We start from the raw sequence: 15,808 nt of genomic DNA on the forward strand, positions 1-15,808 counted from the left end.
TCACCATCTTCAAATCTCAAAACAATCATCAAGTATCAAACTTCTCATAGTATTCAATGCACTTTATATGAAAGTTTTTATTATATCCCTCTTGGATGCCCATCATATTAGGACTAGTTTCATAACCAAAGCAAACTGCCATGCTGTTCTAAAGACTCTCAAAATGATATAAGTGAAGCATGAGAGTTCATCAATTTCTTAAAAATAAAACCACCACCGTGCTCTAAAAAGATATAAGTGACGCACTAGAGCAACAACAAACTACTCCGAAAGATATAAGTGAAGATCAATGAGTAGTCGAATAATTATGCAACTATGTGAAGACTCTCAGACATTTAATAATTTCAGATCTTGGTATTTTATTCAAACAGCAAGAAAAACTAAATAAAATAAAATGACGCTCCAAGCAAAACACATATCATGTGGCGAATAAAAATATAGCTCCAAGTAAAGTTACCGATGAACGAAGACGAAAGAGGGGATGCCTTCCGGGGCATCCCCAAGCTTAGGCTCTTGGTTGTCCTTGAATGTTGCCTTGGGGTGCCTTGGGCATCCCCAAGCTTAGGCTCTTGCCACTCCTTATTCCATAGTCCATCGAATCTTTACCCAAAACTTGCAAACTTCACACACAAAACTTAACAGAAAACTCGTAAGCTCCATTAGTATAAGAAAGAAAACCACCCTCATAAGGTACTGTAATGAACTCATTCTAAATTCATATTGGTGTAATATCTACTGTATTCCAACTTCTCTATGGTTCATACCCTCCGATACTACTCATAGATTCATCAAAATAAGCAAACAACACGATGAAAATAGAATCTGTCAAAAACAGAACAGTCTGTAGTAATCTGGATCAAACATATACTTCTGGAACTCATAAAATTCTCAAATAAACTGATGGACCTGAGTAATTTATCTATTAATCATCTTCAAAAATAATTAACTAAATATCACTCTCCAAATAAAAATGGCAGCAATTCTCGTGAGCACTAAAGTTTCTGTTTTTTACAGCATGATCAAGAAGACTTTCCCCAAGTCTTCCCAAAGGTTCTACTTGGCACAAACACTAATTAAAAGCATAAAACCACATATAAACAGAGGCTAGATGAATTATTTATTACTAAACAGGAAAAAAAATCAAGGAACAAAAATAAAGTTAGGTTGCCTCCCAACAAGCACTATCGTTTAATTAATGCCCCTAGCTAGGCATGATGATTTCAATGATGCTCACATAAAAGATAAGAATTGAAACATAAAGAGAGCATCATGAAGAATATGACTAGCACATTTAAGTCTAACACACTTCCTATGCATAGGGATTTTGTGAGCAAACATCTTATGGGAACAATAATCAACTAGCATAGGAAGGCAAAACAAGCATAACTTCAAAACTTTAAGCACATAGAGAGGAAACTTGATATTATTGCAATTCCCACAAGCATATGTTCCTCCCTCATAATAATTTTCAGTAGCATCATGAATGGATTCAACAATATAACCAGCACCTAAAGCATTCTTTTCATGATCTACAAGCATAGAAATTTTATTACTCTCCACATAAGCAAAGTTCTTCTCATTCAGAATAATGGGAGTGTCATAAGAGAGTTGAGTACTATAAATTATTTCCACATTAAAAGAGTAATGTTCATAAAAGGGTAATCATAATCATGACAAGTTTTATAAATATAATCATCACTACTTTTTATAGCATATGTATCATCACAATAATTATCATAAGTAGGAGGCATGCTATCATCATTATAAATTTGCATATCAAAACTTGGGAGATTAAAAATATCATCTTCATTAAACGTAGCATCCCCAAGCTTGGGACAAACATTAATTGCAGAAAATATATTCTCAAAAACATCATCTTCATCAAACATAGCATCCCCAAGCTTGGGCCTTTTCATATTATAAGCATAATCACTCTCATCATTAATAGTATGGATAGCACCAATAGTATAGCAATTATCATATTGTTCCAAGCAAGTGCCAAAAAGATTTTCAAGATCATAAGAAGTATCATTATCTTCCACAATTATATTTTCATGAGGCACAATAGTAATGGGAGCAGTATTATTTGGGAGAGATATCTTTTTTACCTCTCTTCCTTTTTCTTTTCTTCTTCTTCACCACATCATGTGTGGGTTGAATCCTCTTTTTGGAGCTCCTTATTAATGAGATTGGTTGAATAGGAGGCTCCTCCTCGTTACCTGATTCATCATAAGAAATAATAGGAGGATATTGGGAAGTCTCTTCCCTTTCATTAGTATTCTCTTCATCTTCTATTTGTTTTCTTTCCTTTATGTAATTGGCAATATAAGGATTTTCAATACAATTCACCGCACAATACATATAAATTTCCTCTAGATCAAAATGAAGAACTCTATCACGGGCAAATTTTGGAATATCCTTAGTTATACGTTTCATTTCTTCATAACCTAAGAGAAAACTAAGTTCATTATGATGTGCAGGGGAAATCAAGTCATCACAATTTTTGGACACGATACGATCATGAAACAATTTGCATTGGGTATTGAAATGATCATGTTCATTGCAAAGCTCACAAGTATGGCCAAGATAATTTAAATTTTCAGCACATTCATCTAGACTTTCTTGCAAGAATTTAGTTTCTAAGTACTTATGCCTCTTGCAATAGCTATCTTCCCTATTTAGTGTGTACTTACAAACCCAATGTACTCCACAAAAATTGACATGTTTATATGAGACATCTTCATCATAACTAGTGCAATCATCATTAGTATCATGGATATTCAAAGTATTCGTACTAACAACATTTCAATCATGCTCATCATTCACATATTTTATGCCAAGCATTCTATGTAATCCTTCTTCTATTATTTGAGCACAATTTTCCTTTCCATCATACTCACGAAAGATATTAAAAAGATGAAGCGTATGAGGTAAACTCAATTCCATTTTCTATAGTTTTCTTTTATAAACTAAACAAGTGCTAAAACAAGAAACAAAAAGATTCGATTGCAAGATCTAAAGATATACCTTCAAGCGCTAACCTACCCGGCAACGGTGTCGGGGGTTTGGTGCGACATATGCCAACGGATGGCTTATCATGGTGGGGGCGAGTAGAACGTCGCCGGTGCCTGGAAACGGGATGAGGCGAAGACATGCACGCCGGCGAATCTTACCCAGCTTCGGGGCTCTCCGGGGAGATAATACCCCTACTGCTGCTCTGCGGGGTCTCCGCATGATCACTATGGTCAAGTGTTTACATGGTTGCTCCTTGAGCTGTGTATGGTGGTAGGAGAGGGCAAGGCTAGCTCTCTCCCTCTATCTGGTGAGGTATAGAACTACTAGGCTCCAACCCTTTGCATGGGTGCCCTGGGGGGTTTATATAGGCCTACCCCCCTAGGGGTACAATGGTAATGTGACTGGACGCGGGCCTAGTCGTCAGTGTCTCCGACCTCCGACTTCTCCGCTGACTGCTGGGGCCCGCCGACTGGTGGGCCCCGCCGACTGGTCTGGTACGGAGCCGACAGGCCGCGTCCGCCACGGGCGGGTCTTGCCGGCTGCTGATTACTGTAGCCGTGCTCCTGATGACGCAAGCTTGGTCATGGGGTCGTGGCAACAGCCCCGCCGCCTGGTGGGCGATCACTGTGGCCACTCCCCGTCTCTTCTTGATTAATGGTGCGTGGGCCCGGGGGAGGGCTCGGCCGACTCCCCCGGGCCGACTCCCGTTGGGTCCTACTGGCGGTGGGCCCTGCTGCCTCCAGGCCGTACAGACAAGCCGTCGTGGGCGCAGGACCAGGTACAGTGGTGCTGATGTCAAGGCCGGCTGGGCAACAGTGCCATGCCACGGGGAGATCTTCCCAAGTACGGCGCGCTGTAGCCATGCCTACCCTTGGTAAGGGGCGGGGAGTGGGCTTCATTGTAGCCACGCCCCTGCCCCGCACCCCTCGATGAGGTCACGGTTTGTTGGAGTCGCCGGCCGACTCCCCAAAGCCGGCTTCTCTGGAAGTCGTCCCTGGGACTTGGCCGTCAGCGGGCAGTCGGCCGCCTTGCCGTAGACTCCCCAGGAGGCGGTTCTTCGCCCGGTGGTCTTGAGGGACGCACCCTTCCTCGATGTCTTGAAAGGTCGTGGGGCTCGGGTTGGCCTACCCGCGGCCCATTACTCCGACAGTAGTCCCCGAAGCTGGTGAGGCGCCGCGGACGATCGGCCGAGAAGCCTCAGCAGTTTCTCTTTTCGGGCGCGACACATGGTCTTGATTGACTTCCGCCGGGCTGACTAGAAGGAGTCGGACTCACCCAACTCGGACTTACTCAATTCTGACTTGCTTAGTAGTTCGAACATCGCGGCGGGATTTCAAGTGGCGTGCTAGCTAAGCTTCCAGGCCGCCGCCCGTTCCTGGCCTGTCACACGAGGGCACATGGCCAGGCCGTTCTGCCATGCCACGCACGCGACGGGATAGGCCCATGGGCGGGGCCCGCCACTACCGTGCCTCGGCGCCCGAGCGGATCCACTGCGGCCCTGGCGGGCGGTTGGGATTCCCGGGAAGTTACTACACGCAGTAACTTTACGTGGATCATGGGGGTCGTGGGGCTGCGGGCGCAGTAAATCCCCATGTCCGCCCCCTCGGCTTCGCAGCCCATAGGACTATAAATAGGGGGAAGAGGGGGGCACGCGCGCCCCTCCTTCCCACTACCCCTCGCTTCTTCCTCCTCGCAGCTCCTCGCTCCCCTGCTTCCTCTTCTCTTCTTCGCCTTGCCGCACGCCCAAGCTCCGGCGAACGCCACGGCGACAGCTTCGCGATGAGCTCTTCCTCCGCGGCCGCGCCTCCCCCAGTGCGCTCTGGCACCTGGGATGGCTCCGAGGTCCACGAAGACCATATCGAGTTCCTCCGCCGGACCCGTCGGCTTCCCGGCGAGGATTGCGTGCAGGTGCTTCTCGCGCCAGAGGGGGAGATTTCCCCCACCCCGCGGGAGGGCGAGCGGGTCATCTTCCGCTCACACTGCCTGCGCGGGCTGGGGCTGCCGGCGAGCAGCTTCTTCCGGTCGTTCATGGAGTTTTACGGACTCCAGCCGCACCACCTCACCCCCAACACAGTGGTGCTGCTGTCCGCCTTCGTGGCTCTGTGCAAGGGCTTCCTTTGAGTCCTCCCCACCCTCGAGCTCTGGGGGGAGTTCTTCTTCTCCAAGCTCGGCACCCAGGCCGCGGGCGTGCCGGCTCAGTGCGACGCCTTCATCGCCGTGCGAAGGACAGGAGCCGACAACCACTTCCCCTCCATCTCGCTGCTGAAGTCGGTGAAGATGTGGCAGCGGTCCTACTTCTATGTCAGGAACGTCGCCACGAGGGGCGACTGGGTTAATCTGCCGGCTTTCGAAGCCGGCCCGCCGGCTGGCAGACTGCCCAACTGGTCGTACCGGGCCAGGTCGCTGACGCCTGCGGGAGCCGGCGCCATCACGCGTCTCCGAGTGCTGATGCAGTCGGAGGGTCTGACTGGCCCGGACCTGTTGGACGCCTTCATCTCGCGCCGAGTTCTCCCACTCGAAGGCCGCCCTCACCTAATATGCCAGATGAGCGGGGGCCGCGACCCGAGTCGGATGTGCACCAAGGACATGCCTCACGAAGAGGTGGCCCTGATGGTGAACTACCTCTCGGACAGCAGGCTCCCGGAGGACTGGCGATTCGGCAAGGAGCCATACTCCCGCGCCAACCCCCCGCTCGTGGTGAGTCGCCTTTCTTTTCTTTAGATTGTCTTCTTGCCGAGTCTTGTTCTAATCAGTCTACTTTTTGGTTAGAATCCCCTTCTTCACCCACCAGCCGGCACCTCGGGGCCGGCCCGTGAGTTCGCTGCCGATTGGGCGGAGAGCGACGTCGACGACCCCGATCTAGGGGCGGCGGCTCTGGAAGACGACGCTGAGGGAGGAGGAGGGACGACAGGCGACTTCAGTCCCTCGGCTACCTTCGCCGACTGGCCTGAAGACGACGCCGAGGGAGGAGTCGCCCCTCACCATCGGCCAGGAGCCAGCCAGCCGGGCGCGGGCTCTTCTGCTGCATCGGGCGCTCCAGGCGGCGGGAAGAAGCACCGGGCTGCGCCAACTTTGTTTGGCAGCCGGCCGAAGAAGCCCAAGGGCTCGGCTGCGGCGACCCGGCGGGAAGAGGCAGCCGCAAAGGCCATCCGCTTCCGTAAGGAAGTGAAGAAGCCGCCGTTGGTCTCTGCGTGAGTATTCTGACTTCAAAGTTTATTCTTTCTTCGTGTTTTGTCTGAGTCTCTGCTCGCCCTTCTTTCTTCAGGGCTCCCCTCTCTCTTGAGCGGGTCGCCGCCGCCTCCGTCATGGGGTCAGCGGGGACGCCCGCCACCACTTGGCAGATAGACCCCGCTGCCGACCTCCGGGAGGCGACGGAGCGAAATGCGCAAGAGAAGCACAATGAAGAAGAAGCCCTCCGCCTGGAGAAGGCGGAGGTCGACAAGGTGGAGGCCTCTGCCAAGAAAAAACTAGCGGAGGCCGAAGCCGCCGCCGCGGCGAAGCAGCAGGCTGAGGAAGCCGCACGCCGCCAGGCGGCCTTGCTTGTTACCCCGCTGAACTCTGCGCCGCCGCCGCCGGAGTTCACGAGGCAGACTGGAGGAGCCGGCGGGGAGAACCTCGTCGAGGAGAGGGAAGGCGGCGAGCCCTCTACTTCAGGCGCGAACATTCCGCCGCCGCCTCCGCTGCCGTCTGAAGGCGTGCGAGGCGAGCAGCCAGCGGACCCTCCGGTGCCGCCGACCGAAGAAGAGGCTGTGGCGAGGCTACTCCTCTAGGTCGGCTCGCCAGTGCGCCGTCGTCTGGAGAAGGCAACTTCAGCACCCTGCCCCCTGGAGGCCGGCACCGCCAGCTCCGCGGCTCCAAACGCCGAGGCGACGAGGACCGCACCTGTTGGATGGGTGCGGGGAGGCGGCACAGGGCCGCTGAACGGGGCACTCCTGGACGTCCAGGCGAATCTCCGCGCTGAGGGCGACGCACTCCAGAGCTGCACCAAGGCGTTCCTGGCGTCGCGGGCGGCCGTCCGGGTATGTCTTTTCTTTGGGCCTGTATTTTTCTTGTTCCTCTCTGTGGGGGCGCGCCAGCGCACCCACTGGGTGTAGTCCCCGAGTTTCGGGTCGGCTGCTGAGCAGGCGGTCCGGAACTCCAATTTGATGAACTTCTGGGTACTAACTTTGTCTGAAATGCTTGTTGCAGGACTACCACAACCTCCGCGTCACCACCTTCAACCGTAATGTTGAAGAGTTGGGCAAGCGGACCGCCGACTTGGCGGAGAGCCGGAGTAAGTCCTTCTCCTTTTTTCTCTTCTCTGCGGGGGCGCGCTAGCGCACCCGCGGGCTGTAGTCCCCGAGATTCGGGCCGACTGCTGAGCAGTCGGGCCGGATCTCCCCGGCAACCTACTTTATTGACGACTGCTGTCCTTCTTTCTTTCCTTCAGGGGCCAACGCTGCTCTTCAACAGCGGCTGAGCGAAGCCAACTCCGCCCTGCTCGCCAAAGGGGAGGAGTGCGGCAAGCTCGCCGCGGAGCACGATCTCCTGACCACTCAGTTGGCAGAGCAGAAGGGGCTGCTCGTGAAGTCGTAGAGGGAGGCGGAGGAGACGGAGGCCGCCCTCCTGGCCGAGTTCGCGAGCGAGCGCTCTTCCTGGTCTGACAAGGAGGTGATGCTATCCTCCAGCTTCCACGAGATCGAAGACATCGTTGATGGTGAGTCTCTTTGTTTTCTTTCTTTGAGCCGCCGACCTAGGTCGTGCCGACTCCTGGTTTTTGACTCGCTTTTTGTTTCTTCGTGTCTTTTGCAGACTTCTTCCCTGGGCAGTCTCAGGCCGCTATCCAAGCCATCGAGGCCGATCGTGCAAGTGGGAGGGCGGAGGGCGCAGAGATCGCCGCCGATGCCCCCCAAACTCTTGATGAGCACATTTTGAGTATCGAGGCTCGGCTCCGGCCGGCTCACCGGATGCTGCGCCGGCTTCAGCGCGTCGGCGCCCAGGTGATCTCCGCCCTTTAGCCAGATATGCAGGCTCCGCACACCCCCAGCCTGACGGCCAACTGGTTGGAGGTCGCGGCTGGTCGCCTCGAGGCCTGGAAGGGCTCTTCGGCCCGGGCTGGAGCGCGCCGGGCCTTGTGTTCGTTAAGGCATGGTACTCGAGCTGGATCTAGACCGGTTGGCCATGCTTCGGTTGGAGACCCAGCCGGAGCTGGCGGCTGCGGAAGACGCCCTCGTCAAGCGTGCTGCGGAGATCGCCGAGTACATCGACATGAGCATCTTCGTCCCCGAGCGGTCTAAAGACGGCGAGGAGGTCCCACCGGAGTGGTTTGGGATGAACCCAGACTATGATGAAGACTCGGCGGAGGTGATCGGCTCTAGCATCGAGGAGGAGGACGAGGCGGAGGACGAGGGTGAGGCGGAGGCACCAGAAGGCGGAGCAGACGGCCAGCCTCAGCCCGACCGCGCCTCCAGCAATGAGCCACGTGCGACCGATCCGACTGCTGCCGGAGGCGATCAAGCCGAGACTAGCCGGCCGACCGCCCCGACGACTGACGCTGGCGCCTCCTCCGACCCCCCGACTCTGTTTGCCGCCTCCTGAGCTGCCGCTGTGTCTTTTGTTTTATCTACTTCAGTAGTCTTTTGAAGAACTTGTTAATTCGCACAATTCCACCCGCGGGGTGTATTCTGAACCTCTGCTTGACAATTCGGCCAAGGGCCTGTGTTATATATATATATGTCTATCTTTTCTTGCTCATTGTTCTGTTGGCTGTTTTCCTTTGCTGCTTTCTCCTAGTTGCCTGCCTTGCCAATCGGACAGCCGCTCTGCAGACTGTTGCTGGATCAAGTGCTAGGCTACTTTGGGAAAGCAAGTACTTAGCCGATTTTAAAATTGTTTGAGCAAGTTGGATAGAAAACGACAATCCGACTGTCCGAGAGTCAGTTTGCGAAAAGGGCTAGGAAGCCGTCTTGAGCTATGTTTTACGCTTTGAGTCCCTAGCCATTTTTCATGCGATCACCCATTCTACCTTACCTCTGCCCACCGTACAGTCGCTCTACGAGCTGCGGCTTCTGACAGAAGACGGCTTAGATGTTACACACTACTTGTCCGGCTGCAGGAAGCATTTCATAGTGCCAGGCGGCAAGTCCTCGGGCCGACTTGTCGAGCCCGGTGCCAAGCGGCATGACAAAGAGTAACATACTTGTAGGCATAATTTTTATCGTATAGAGAAAAGAGGGCAGTCCCCGAGCTCGTCTCAAGGGGCCCGAAGTCTTGTTACTTTAATACAAAGGGTAGCATGGTACATACTGCATCAACTGTAAAATCTTCGGAGAAGATTTGCATTCCGTGGCCACTCTGTCTCCTTGCCGGAGTCGTCCCTCTTGCGTGCTCGGGGCTTCTGAGCGTCGATCAGGTAGTAGGAGTCGTTGCCTAGTACTTTGCTGATGATGAAAGGGCCTTCCCAAGGCGGCGACAGCTTGTGCTGGCCGGCTGTTCGCTGGATCAGCCGGAGTACAAGGTCGCCTTCTTGGAAAGATCTTGGCCTGACCTTCCTGTTGTGGTATCGGCGCAGGCTTTGCTGGTAGATACTGGACCGGCTGAGTGCCAACAGCCGACCCTGGTCCAGCAAATCGACGCCGTCTTGTCGTGCTTCTTTTGCTTCCTCCTCGGTGTACATGGTGACTCGTGGGGAGTCGAACTCTATGTCCGTTGGGATGACGGCTTCGGCACCGTAGACGAGGAAGAAGGGCGTGAAGCTGGTTGACTTGTTTGCAGTCGTGCGCAGACTCCAGAGGACGGCTGGCAGCTCGTCGAGCCAGCAGCCAACCAAGCGCTCCAGAGGCTCGATCAGCCGAGGCTGGATGCCGGACAGGATGAGGCCGTTTGCTCGCTCCACTTGGCCGTTTGACTGCGGGTGGGCGACGGACGCTAGGTCCAGTCGGATGCCCTGTGTTGCGCAGAAACGGGCCAAGGCGCCTTTGGCAAAATTTGTGCCATTGTCGGTGATGATGCTGTGTGGTATGCCGTACCGAATTGTGATATCGGTGATGAAGGTCACGGCAGTCGGACCGTTCAGTTTCTTGATTGGCTTCACTTCCACCCACACCCACTTGGTGAACTTGTCCACTACGACAAGTAGGTGAGTTAGACCACCTCGTGCTGTCTTGAATGGTCCCACCATGTCTAGACCCCAAACTGCGAAAGGCCAAGCAATGGGGATGGTCTTGAGCGCGGAAGCCGGCTGGTGCGGCTTGGAGCTGAACTTCTGGCACCCTTTGCATTTTTGGACCAACTCCTTGGCCTCTTCCAAGGCATCGGCGAAAAGAAACCGTGCCGAAAAGCTTTGGCGACGAGTGCTCTTGAAGCCGCATGGTGGCCACATTCGCCTTGATGGATGTCTTTGAGGATTGCCTGGTCTTGCTCTATCTCTACGCAGCACTGGTAGACACCAGTGACGCTGCGCCTGACCAGCTCTCTGTTGACTATGGTATAGGCTACTGCCCGGCGTTGTACTTGCCGAGCTGAGGTCTCATCAGTTGGTAGCTCTTTGTTCACCAGAAATTTGAGGATGGGCTGGGCCCATGAGGATGCTGCTATTTCGTCGACTATCAAAACTGCGACTTGGACGAGGGCGGCTGGGCTGAGAGGCGGCGAGCTGGAGTCAACAACCGCTTGTTGGGCTGATGAAGTCCCCAGGCCGACTGGCTCGGTCCTTGGGCCGAGTTCTGGAATCTTCAGTCCGTCACCGCAGTCCCCGGGCCGGGCTTGATGTGGCTTTGGAGTCGCCGCCAAAGTCCCTGTTCCGACTGCCGGAACTCTGGAGTCGGATCCGCCGTCTTCGGGAGGAGCCGGCACAAAGATGGAGTCTGATTCTGGTGAAGGCTTGACAGACGGCTTGAGGAGGCGTTGAAGGGCGACGCCAGATGGTATTGCTTGGCGGGTAGAGCCGATTCGTGCCAAGGCGTCTGCTTGGTCGTTGTCGTTTCTTGGCACATGGAGGAACTCGCACCCTTCGAAATACCCGCTGAGTTGCTGCACGAGGAAACGGTAGCTCGCCATGTTTGCGTCTTTGGCGTCCCAGTCGCCAGACGACTGCTGGACCACTAAGTCCGAGTCGCCATAACACAAGATCCGGCGGATGCCAAGTTCTTTGGCAAGCCGGAGCCCGTGAATGAGCGCCTCGTACTCGGCCACGTTGTTGGAGGCGGCAAAATGGATTTGCAGTGCATATTTGAGCTTGTCGCCTTTGGGAGATGGGAGAGGTGAGGACGACGCCGGCTCCCAAGCCGGTACGCATCTTGGAGCCGTCGAAGTGCATCCGCCAATGGGTGGAGTCAGGTGCTGGAGGCAGGTACTGGCTCTCGGCCCAGTCGATGAGGAAGTCGGCTAGTGCTTGTGATTTGATAGCGGTGCGGGGCTGGTAGTAGATGGTGTAAGGAGCCAGCTCTATGGCTCATTTGGCCACTCGACCAGAGGCATCACGGCTGCCGATGATCTCGGCTAGTGGAGCCGTGCAGACCATCGTGATTGGATGTTCTTGAAAGTAAGGCTTCAATTTCTTGGCAGCAAAGTGCACGCCATAGCACATCTTCTGGTAGTGGGGGTAGTTCTGCTTGGAGGTCGACAGTACCTCGCTCAGGTAATATACTGGTCTCTGGACAGGTAGCGCCTTGCCTTCCTCCTTGCGCTCTACTACAATGACTGTGCTGACTACTCGGCTGTTGGCGGCGATGTACGGGAGCATAGGTTCCTTGGGAGTCGGAGCCGCCAGGACGGGTGGAGTAGTCAGCATCTTCTTCAACTGGTGGAAAGCTTCGTCCACCTTATGGTTCCACTCGAAAAGAGTGGTCTTCTTCATGAGTTGGTATAAGAGGAGAGCTTTCTCGCCCAGCCGACTGATGAATCGGCTGATGGATGCCAAGCAGCCGGCGAACTTCTGCACATCCAGCAGTCGGCTAGGTACCTCCATTCTCTCGATGACCTTGATATTTACTGGGTTGCATTCTATGCCGCGTTCAGAGACCAGGAAACCTAGCAGCTGGCCAGCTGGTACTCCGAAAACACACTTCTCAGGGCTGAGCTTGATCTGGAACCGGCGCAGGTTCTCAAAGGTCTCCTTGAGGTCTTCCAGCAATGTTCCTCGCTTTTCTGTCTTCACCACCACGTCGTCCACGCAAACGTGGGCGTTCCTACTGAGCTACTTGAGGAGGCACTTCTGCATGCAACACTGAAAGGTGGCGCTGGCATTCCTCAAGCCGAATGTCATGGTGAGGTAGCAGAATGCTCCAAACGGCGTGATGAAGGCGGTCTTCAACCTATCAGCCGGGTTCAGCTTGATCTGGTGATATCCTGAGTATGCATCCAAGAAACTCAACAGCTCGCATCCGTCTGTGGAGTCTATCACCTGATCAATTCTCGGCAGAGTATACGGGTCCTTGGGGCAGGCCTTGTTGAGGCTCATGTAGTCAATACACATTCGCCATTGCTTGTTCTTCTTTAGCACCAGGACCGGATTTGCCAGCCACTCCGGGAAGAAAACTTCCATAACGAAGCCGGCTGCTAGGAGTCGAGCTATCTCTTCTCTGACAACTCTTCTCTTCTCTTCTGATAAGCGGCGCAGGGGCTGCCTGACCGGCTTTGCATCAGATCGGACGTGTAACTTGTGCTCGGCGAATTCTGTCAGCACACCTGGCATGTCTTTGGGAGACCATGCGAAGATGTCCCGATTCTCACGGAGGAAATCGACGAGATCGCCTTCCTATTTGCTGTCAAGGTTTGCACCTACGACGGCGTACCTCTCTGGGTGTTCCGGATCCAAGGGTATCTTCTTTGTCTCCTTGGCCGGCTTAAACGAACCTTCGGCTTCCGACTCCTTCGGGTCGGGCGATATCTCCGGCTGCTTGCCGACCATCGCCATAGCTCGCTCAAGGAGTCGCTTCTCGGCCGCAATCACCAGGGACTCGGCCAGCCGACTGCTCTCGACCGCGCAAGTGGACGACTTCCGGTAGTCACCGGCCAAAGTCAGAATTCCCCTGGAACTGGGCATCTTCATCTTGAGGTAGGCGTAGTGGGGGACCGCCATGAACTTGGCCAAGGCGGGCCGGCCAACTAGCGCATGGTATGGGCTCTCAAGGTCCACCACCTCAAACCAAACAGACTCTCTTCGGAAGTGATCTTTGTCCCCAAAGAGGACGTCAATCAGGATCTTGCCAATTGGTGAACAGGAAAGCCCAGGAACAATGCCGTGGAACATAGTCCGGCTGTTCTGAAGCTGTCTCTGCTTGATTCCTAACTTCTCCATGGTGTCCTTGTACAGGATGTTGATGCTGCTGCCCCCATCTATCAGAACTCGCGAGAAACGCGCGACCCGTTTGTCCGTGGCAAAGGTGGCATCCAGGACCAAGGCGTAGGAGCCCGGACTCGGCATCACTTCTGGGTGGTCAGCCCTGCTCCAGCTGATGGGCCTCTCTGACCAGTGCATGAACTCTGGCGTCTCTGAGGCTACCGCGTTCACCTCTTGTCGCTGCAGCCGCCTGCTGCGTCGATCGTCAGCCACACTGGTGAACACCACATAGGCTCCGTGCTCTTCAGGGTACTCGTCTTGTACTGCGCCGACTGGCCTGACTGCCGGCTGCTGGGGCGAAGGCGGAGGCGGCTACCCAGCAGGCGGGGGTGGCAGGAGGCCGTCTCCCTTGGCGATCCTGGTGAGCCAGTGGCACTTCCAGGTGGTGTGATTTGATGGCTTCGCGCCGCTGTGGAACTTGCAAGGTCCATCCAAGGTCTGCTCATAGGAGAAGGCCGGCAACCAGTTCGGCTTGCTGCCTTTCTGTCGCTTGGACGGAGGCTGCTCTTCTGGCTGCTGGGCTTCGACGGTCGCGACCCGCCGGCTGCTGGAAGCCAGCGGGGCCTTGCACTTGTGGTCGCCCTGCTGTTGTCGCCGGCCGGCGTCTGCTGCCGAAGTTCTTGGAGCCTGAGGAGCTACCTTGCCAGTCGTGCTGATTTGAATTTCCGTCTTCATGGAGGAGTCGGCCGTAGCGTACTTGTCCGCTATGATCAGCAGCTCGTCGAGGGTTTCTGGCTCATCGCAAAGGAGCTTGTGCTTGAGGAGGGTGCCTTCTCGGCACCCGGCTGTGAAGTACTCGATGGCCTGCACCTCGTGCACGCCCTCGCAGGAGTTTCGGAGCTCAGCCCAACGCATGAGGTAGTCGCGAGTCGACTCATCAGGACCTTGCACGCATAGGGAGAGCTGGCGAGGCTTGGGAGGACGCTTGTACATGCTGGTGAAGTTGCGAACCAATGCTTCGGTGAAGTCGACCCAGCTGTTGGATGCTGCGGGGCTTTAGGCTGTTCAGCCATGTCCGAGCCGTGCCCTGGAGCATGAGCGGGACGTACTTTACGGCGACACGCTTGTTGCCGTTTGCTATGCTGACCGCCGTGGAGTAGTCGACTAGCCAGTCTTCTGGCTTCACGGAGCCGGTATACTTGGGCGTGTCTCTTGGGAGCGTGAACCCTCTGGGAAAGGGCTCGTCCCGAATGCGGGGCCCGAAACAAGGCGGACCCAGCTCGTCTTCTTCTTCCAGCACCAGGGACCGGTGAAGTCGGTCGATCCGGTGGCGGGCGTCATTCTCCCCAACTCCCTCTCAGCGGTCAAGGCGGTCACCAAAAGCGGATGGTCAACAGGCGGCGGGGAGACTCGCCTCTCCTTGCGGGGAGGGGGAGGTCGACAGTCGTCCCGTCGTTCTACTGCTCTCGGGCGGCCGTCTCGGTCGCGCTCTATGGTAATCCGAGTTCGACTATGGCTGACAGCCGGCTCCTTGTCCTTCCTTCCTCGGGTACCACTAGTCGGCGTCCGAGACGTCGCGCCTTGATCTCGGTGCGGGTCGTCGTTTGGCCGCTGTGGTGTCTCCGTGCGGCAGCCGGCCTCGTTCTGCGCAGCGGCAGCGTCGAGGAGCCGCTGGACTCGCTCCATCATGAGGTGGCGCTCTTCGCCCTCGAAATTGTCCAGCTCATCCGCCTCTGCCTGGGCGGCTCGGATGTTCTCCGTTGGCGTGGCATACATGGGGCGGCTAGCCCCAAACAGGCTGGCGATGGCTACGCCGCGCTGCTGAACCTCGCCAAGGCGGCTGGGCCCTGCCAGAGCCGGCGAGCCGCCAACAGCGCGATCCATCTCCCGCTGGTAAGCTTCTGACAAGCGTCTCATGCTGGCTAGCTTCTTCGCGCCTTCAACAAGCTGAAGGCCGCGCGCTTCTAACGTCTCTGCGTCAGCATCTTCTGGAATGGGCGCAGCTAGGTCTTGCAGCGCCGCGCCGAGTGAGTCGGGCGCCCTTCCACCAGGGAACTCGTCATGACTGATGACCAGCACCTCAGTGACGGTGCTCCCGTCGCTCTCCGCATGGGGGAGAGGTTCGTCGTAGACCACCATGTTGGAGGGGAAAGCGTCAACCGACGCGGTGTCGGAGTCGACCAGCATCGGGTCGGTGGAGCCTACGGACTCCAAGTCTACGGCAGGCTCGCCGGAAACGTGGAGTTGATCGAGGAGGCCCGCGAGGAGGTTTTCGGGGCTGCCTACACCTGCGTCGGACGCAGGTTCGTTGGAGAGGCAGACCCCGCCGACAAGTTCGGCCAAGGAGCTGGCCGCGCAGGCGATCTCAATGCCGTGCAGCGCGTCGACGCAAGCTTCGTCTGGCGTGCCTGGCTGGCTGTGCTCGCCAGGGAGGAAAAGGGTTCCCGTCCAGAACAGATCTCCGGACGGTGGTGCACCATGCCCCACGGTGGGCGCCAAATGTCGGGGGTTTGGTGCGACATATGCCAACGG

This window comes from Triticum urartu, chromosome 7 (genome assembly GCF_003073215.2).
Source record: "Triticum urartu cultivar G1812 chromosome 7, Tu2.1, whole genome shotgun sequence".
NCBI lineage: Eukaryota > Viridiplantae > Streptophyta > Magnoliopsida > Poales > Poaceae > Triticum > Triticum urartu.